We start from the raw sequence: 6,797 nt of genomic DNA, 5'->3' as shown, positions 1-6,797 counted from the left end.
TCCTCTTGCCTTGGAGAACGCATTCTTAGACCCTGAACTGCGGTGTTAGAAGTTCAGCCATGAGGCCAGGCGGTGGTGGCGCACGCCTTTAATCCCAGCACTCGGGAGGCAGAGGCAGGCGGATCTCTGTGAGTTCGAGGCCAGCCTGGTCTACAGAGCTAGTTCCAGGACAGGCACCAAAGCTACAGAGAAACCCTGTCTCGAAAATAAAAAAAAAAAAAAAAAAAAAAAAAAAAAGAAGTTCAGCCATGGAGACGGCAGATGAAGAAGGCCCAGTCTGACACAGAGAGCCACACGTGAGAGAGAAGCCATCTTGGACCTCATGCCTAGGCCAATTGAATGCTAGAGTGACCCAGTCAGATACCCATGACCCAACATCATTCAGCTGAGCTGCATCAATATTCCTAGGTTTTATGAGGTAGAATAAAATGCTGGTTTTAAGACACTAACTTTTGAGAATGATTGTTTATATAGTCATAACTCAAATACCACTACACAGCCCAAGATGGCAGGATCTACCCAAAGCCCCATACCCAGTATACCCAGGTGCTGAGACATGAGCCTAGGCCTGTCTGCTCCGAAACACTTGTTCTTGTTATTTCTATTTCTTTTGTGTGTGTAGGGTCTCAGGCATCACTTAACTGCCTTCTAACTTGCTTTGCAGCAGCTGGTGGCCTTGAACTTTTGGTTCTTCTGCCTCTGTTTGCCTCCTGGGAGTATATAGATAGATCCTATCAGCATGTTTGGTTTAAAATGGTGCTGAGGGCTGGGCAGTGGTGGTGAACACCTTTGATCCTAGCACTCAGGAGACAGAGGCAGGCAGATCTCTATGAGTTAGAGGTCAGTCTGGTCTATAGAGTGAGTCCCAGGACAGCCACAGTTCCACATAGAAATTCCATCTCCAAAAAAAAAAAAAGTGCTAGGATCAAACCCAGGGCTTCGAGTACACTAGCCACAGACCCTATCAACTGAGCCCCATGCCCCGCCTCAGGACATGTCCCCTTCACCACAGTGTTACTGTGACAATCCACCGGAGTTTAGAGTCAAACAATCCACCGGAGTTTAGAGTCAAGTTTCCAATCATAGTGTTTTGCCGTTTTTCTGATGGCCACACAAGAAAGAGAGTGATGTGGTGTGCACATATGACCGCAGGGAGTTGCTTCAGCTCAGCACAGCGGCTGACTGAGGCCCCCAGCAACACTTCTACGCCACAGACAACACCCAGAGTAGCCTTAGCAACCAGCTGTCTTCTGGCCAGCCCTTCCTTCCCTTGGGCATAGGAGCCCAAGGAGGGACTGCCATCTGACTAGATTGTTTTTTTCTCCAAAGAGAAGAAAAGAAAAAGAAAAATCCTTCTTGAGTCTAAAGGTCATGGCACTCTGTCTCCCCACCCCACAGAAGTCAGGATAGCATCTGCCTCACCACTGGACAGATCCCTTACAGTAAAATAATAGCAGATATAACCAAGAAAAATATGGTACCCCGCGTGTGTAAGGGCTTGATAGAAATATATAAGATCAGCCCCTGGATTTCTTATAAGATGTCAGCAGAGATGAACAGCTTGCACGCAAGGAAAAGCAGGCAATAAATCCTTGCATGGAAGTGTGCCCAGTTCCACCAGCAGTCAAAGAGAAGGGAATTAAATAACTCTAAGGTACTATTATGTGTCTATTAAATAAACAAAAATAAAAATGATACAACCATATTGTGTTGTCCATGTTGCAGGTAGCAATTCGGATTTGATCCTGTGGAATATTCTGGGGCCATGCACAATAGGATAGAAATAGTTCAAATATTCTGCCCTAGAAGTTCTACTTGACGACCACTCCCCCGGGGGAGAAAAAGGCATTGGTATGAAGATATGCATATCTATGCTTTTATAATGTTTAAGAAAAAAAAAGAAAGAAATGATTCAGCAACAGGGAGTAGCTAAGCAAACGCTGACATGTTGACACACTGCAATTCCGTCTGGCTATTCCAGTTAGCAGGCGTGAGGACCCTGCTTTGTAGAAATGCAGACATGAAACTGACACAGAGACACAGAACACATGACACACACTGATCACAGGCGTGATCTCTGCATGCTGATCAAAGATCTAAGAAGAAATGGGTGAGGTCGTTGATCTTAATGCTCATTAGTTCCTGTATTCTATAAAAATGGTGCCTCCATTCACAGTTTGTCAAAGAAGGAGAAATCCCTTGGGGACGCGGCTGCTTCCCATCTCCCTGGTCACTGGTTCCAGGGCCTGGGAAGTTCTTTCTTTGTTCTAATTGCAGTTCTTCTAGCTACCGACATTGTTCAGTCCTCCAGGGAAGTCACTCTGTATCCTCCCCCCACCCCGCCACCTCCCGTTTAATATAATATCCCTTCAGAGATAAAATGACAATCCCATTTCCCCGTCCCTACTTCACAAGCCTGCCCTGGATTCCTGGACTCAAGCATTCTGCTTCTAGTTAAGAATTTCAAACAGCGGCTCCACCGAAAGCCGCCACTGGCCACGGCCCAACCTTGAAATGAAAAGCAAATCTGCTTCTAAAGGCTTCCCCTCTCTCACAGAGGATTGCCCGTCCTTGCAAATGTCCTGACAGAAGCAGGCAGAGAGAAGCGATCCCCTCAAATTCCATTTTAACACCCTATTCTGGATCGGAGGACTATTAAAGGGCGAGCCAGCAGCCCTACACCTTGCTGCTTGTGTGTGTCAGCAGTCGCGGCTCGTGTCCTGGGGCACAGGCGCCGAGGGTGTAAGGCTGAACTGCTCATCCGATAGCTTGATTGACACTTTGCAGACAGGGGTGGAAGAAGCGAGTCAGGCAAGCAGCAAGCTGTACAGCTCAGAAATAATGAGAGGACCCGAATGGAGAGAGAGCGTGGAATAAATACGAGAGAACTAGGAGGGAACGGAGAGCCTTCTGCTTTTTTCTTCCCTGCCCCACTTTGCCAAGGAGCTGAAACCTAGGGCCAGGAGGCAGGCAGGCAGGGATGAGTCCTACCCTGAGGGCAGATCCTGCCCGCTGCTGGGGTGCCTGGGGCCCTGATTGCTCAGAGGACGCCGAATGTGGGAACGCAAAGAACAGGCTTTGTGAGCGCTTTCCATGCACTTCGCCGACCCACCCGCCGGCTGTCCTATCTCAGGTTGATCGCTGCCCAGACCCCCCAGTTCTGCTCCCCTTAGGTCTGATCATCTACCCATCTCTTTAAATGGCAAATCTGTACAGGTTACCTCCCCGCCCCCGTTAAATTTTTCTTCATAGCTGCCCTTTCCTGCTAGGATAAAAATCTGAACTCCTTAGCTCGGCACACGAGGTGGCTTTCGCTCTGACCTCTGCTGGCTCCCGCAGCTCCACCTCTGATCCTTTCTCTCTGTGCTCTTGGCACCCTAGCCACGCTGAGTGGAGAGAGGTTCCAGCTCTCACCTGATTATTTCAAACTCCCAGGCACCCCCAGGCACCCCCAAGCAGATGCAGTCTTTCCTACACTGTCTCCCTAGCCTGCAGAGTCCATGCTAACAATACGCACATTGTGCTGTAATTGTTTGCATGTCTGCCTTCCCCCTACGCCTCTTAAAAGGAGGGAGTCTTCTTTCTATTGTCATTTTTCACAAGTAATACATACACATGGAACAACAGTAAAATGTACAAAAGAGGACTCGGTGGAAAGAAGCTCCTTTGCCACCTATTCCCAGAGCTCAGTTTGCCTATCAGATGCAACACTGTTGCTATTGTCTTTTGTGTCCTTTCAGAGATGTTCTGTGAGTATACAAACATGCTTATACAGTATGTACTCCGTGTGTGTGTGTGTGTGTGTGTGTGTGTGTGTTCCTATATAACACCCTGGCAGTTTCATTTCCTTTATTTTGGCGATCCACATCAATCATAAAGAGCCGGCACATTTGTGTGATGGCTGTGTAGTATACATGGTATGAAGGAGGCATTTGGCACAGAAACAGCACCCATGCATGCTTGTGATGGGTGATAGGGTGCTCTAGTTATAACAGACACCCTGGATTCCCAGGAGTCTCTGTTCTGGTACTGGGTGCTCAACAAGGAAGGGCTGCCTCCCTGAGCTGCCCAGGGTCGACTCCTCCTTGAGTTGGTGCATACAGAGGCCCTGGATCTCGCTTCCTGATGTCCCTCTGATTTTGTATTTATTAAAAGGCAGCTATCAGAGTTGACTCTACAGCAGTGAAATCTCTAGGCTGATTCCAGGGACGGGAGATAAATGAAAGTCCTGGGAATTAGGACTGACGGCTCTGCGGAAATATTAAATCATCTTTCCGTCTGACAGAGTTGGGACACAACTATAAAAGGACTCTCTTGAGCCTGGCATAGTGGCACACACCTGTAATCCAAGCACTCGAGAAGCTAAGGCAGAAGGATCAGAAAGTCCAAGCCATCCTCAGCTATATAGCATGTTTGAAGTTAGCCTGAGCTTCACAAAGACCCTGTTATCGAGGGGTGGGGAGTATAAAAGACTCTTATTGACCCTGGAGGCACAATGTCTGTAGTGGGAGGCTGAGGCAGGAATTGTCACTTCAAGTCCAGCCTGAGATACATAGAAAAACCCAGTCTCCAAGAACTAAGGGCTGGGAATATAGCTGAACAAAAGAACCCTTGACTAGCAAGAACAAAATCCTGTTTGAACCCTATGCACTGAGGGTCGGGGCATTCTCAGAGTTTACTGGGATAACCAACTATACTAAAAATGAGGTGGGTTTTCTGCTGCTGTTGTTGTTTTGGTTTTTTGTTTTTTCAAGAAAGGGTTTCTTTGTGTAGCCTTGGCTGTCCTGGAACTAGCTCTGTAGACCAGGCTGGCCTTGAGAACTCACAGAGATCCACCTGCCTCTACCTCCCAAGTGCTGGGATTAAAGGCCTGCGCCATCACCACTGTCCGGTTTAGCCTGTTAACATCTTGCTATGCCATTAACTGTTCAAGGCTTTTTTTTTTTTTTTTTGGTTTTTTTGAGACAGGGTTTCTCTGTGGTTTTGGAGCCTGTCCTGGAACTAGCTCTTGTAGACCAGGCTGGACTGTTCAAGGCTTTAAAGGTGTCCTTGTTATCTAGAATTTTCCATTGTTTACTGGCGTGGTTGGCCTAAATAACCTGGCTTACCATGCCCAGGCTTCCAGACTTGGTTCTTGTTCAATCACTGAACTACAGATGCATAAACTCTCCAGGATGTCCTCTGTTTATACCGCGCTCACGTTACCCAGTCCCCTTCCTTCCTAGATATCAGTGGTGGAGAAGAACAATGACAATTATCAGCAAAAATGACCACCTTCCTCCTTGGGCAGCAAAAGTGGCAATCTCATCATAACAGCCAACGGGAGCGCTGACTTCGTGTGAGGTGGCTAGGCTTCTGCTGGGGACAGCCAGGCTTCCGCTGGGGACAGCTAGGCTTCTGCTGGGGACAGCCAGGCTTCCGCTGGGGACCAGTATGCATGGACATTGAGGCACCGTCCTGAACTGAAATAAGTGCAGGAGGAATATGGCTGAAGAGATTGCCTTTAGGAAACCACTGTGTTTGTTTAAAAGAAGGCCAACGTAGATTAGGAGCAGGTGTAGGCTGTGACCCCAAGGTTAATTGTCTTTAGCTGAGACAGGGTCCTGCTTCCTGCGCATGTTTTGAAGAATGGGGTGCATAATGGCCCACCATCCCAAATGGTACAGAACACCTGAGAACCACAGTCTAGCATTCATTGTCGCCCCCCACCCCCCCGTGCAGAACCTAACCTCAATAAAGAAAGTGTTGAGCAAATGTTTAAAGAAAATCAGGGTTTTCTTGGTTCCTGTAACAAGAAGCGCCAGCAGCTGCCTCTGGGGAGTGTAGCTGGGTGGAATCTTGTTATGTATAGGAAAGGCTTAGGAAGAAATGCTGTGCAGATCACTGCGGTCCTGATGGGACCCAGGAATAGGCTCTGGGCATCATCAGCATCCTGTCTATATCCTCACGCTCAGCCATGGCCCGCCCTTGGCTTAGATAGAATCCAAATCCACAGAGAAGCTAGAGAACAGGTGAAAGGTCATGAGCAGTGCCTGGAAATTCCAAGAATATAAAGAAAAGGAGGTTGTGGGACCCATGCTGAGCTTCATCTCACTAGCAGGGTTCTCGACAGAACCTTAAAAGGAGCCTGCTGGGTTCTCAGTGGCATGGTGAGTTGTAACCAGCTGCTACCAGCTTCCTGCCTCATAGTGGCTGGCAGCCCCTCTCAGCCTCCCGGTCTCCCTGCGGCCTTCCCTCTATACCCTGCCCCCACTCCCTGGCAGTCTCTCCTTTGAACATTTGTCCACCTATATTTGCTCGCTGTTTAGGGGGGCAAGAGAAAGAAAGGTTTAGAAAAGACATTGGGATGATTCCAGCTGTGTTTGGAACAGAATCTCAGGGCATCTTGCCCAGAATTCTCAAAGGAAAGAAGAAAGTAGAGGTTCCTGGAATAGGCTAGGAAAGGTCTATAGGGAGCTGCCTCAGAAAGTCAGGGGGATGGCTCAGTGGGCAAAGGGGCTTGCTGCCAAGCCTGAAGACCCAAGTTCGAGCCCCTGGACCCACAAGATGAAAAGAGAGAAATCAACTCCTGAAAGTTGTTCTCTGACACAACAGTGTCAAGTATCCCTGTTCCCTGCACCCCATGCACACAAATAAAAATGTCATAAGAAAAGTTTAAAGCTGCTTGTGGACACCTCAGAAGGCTTGTCCTCATCGTGACTCCTTCAAAGATGCTTGCTGCAGGTTTCAGAGTGGTCACTTCCTAGGTGTCTCAGCCCGTCACCAGCAACAGCCCTGTAAAGCCAACTGGCAGGTTC

Source organism: Microtus pennsylvanicus, chromosome 11, assembly GCF_037038515.1.
Source record: "Microtus pennsylvanicus isolate mMicPen1 chromosome 11, mMicPen1.hap1, whole genome shotgun sequence".
NCBI classification, from domain to species: Eukaryota; Metazoa; Chordata; class Mammalia; order Rodentia; family Cricetidae; genus Microtus; species Microtus pennsylvanicus.
The sequence above is the reverse complement of the archived record's forward strand: the minus strand, read 5'-3'. Positions refer to the sequence as shown.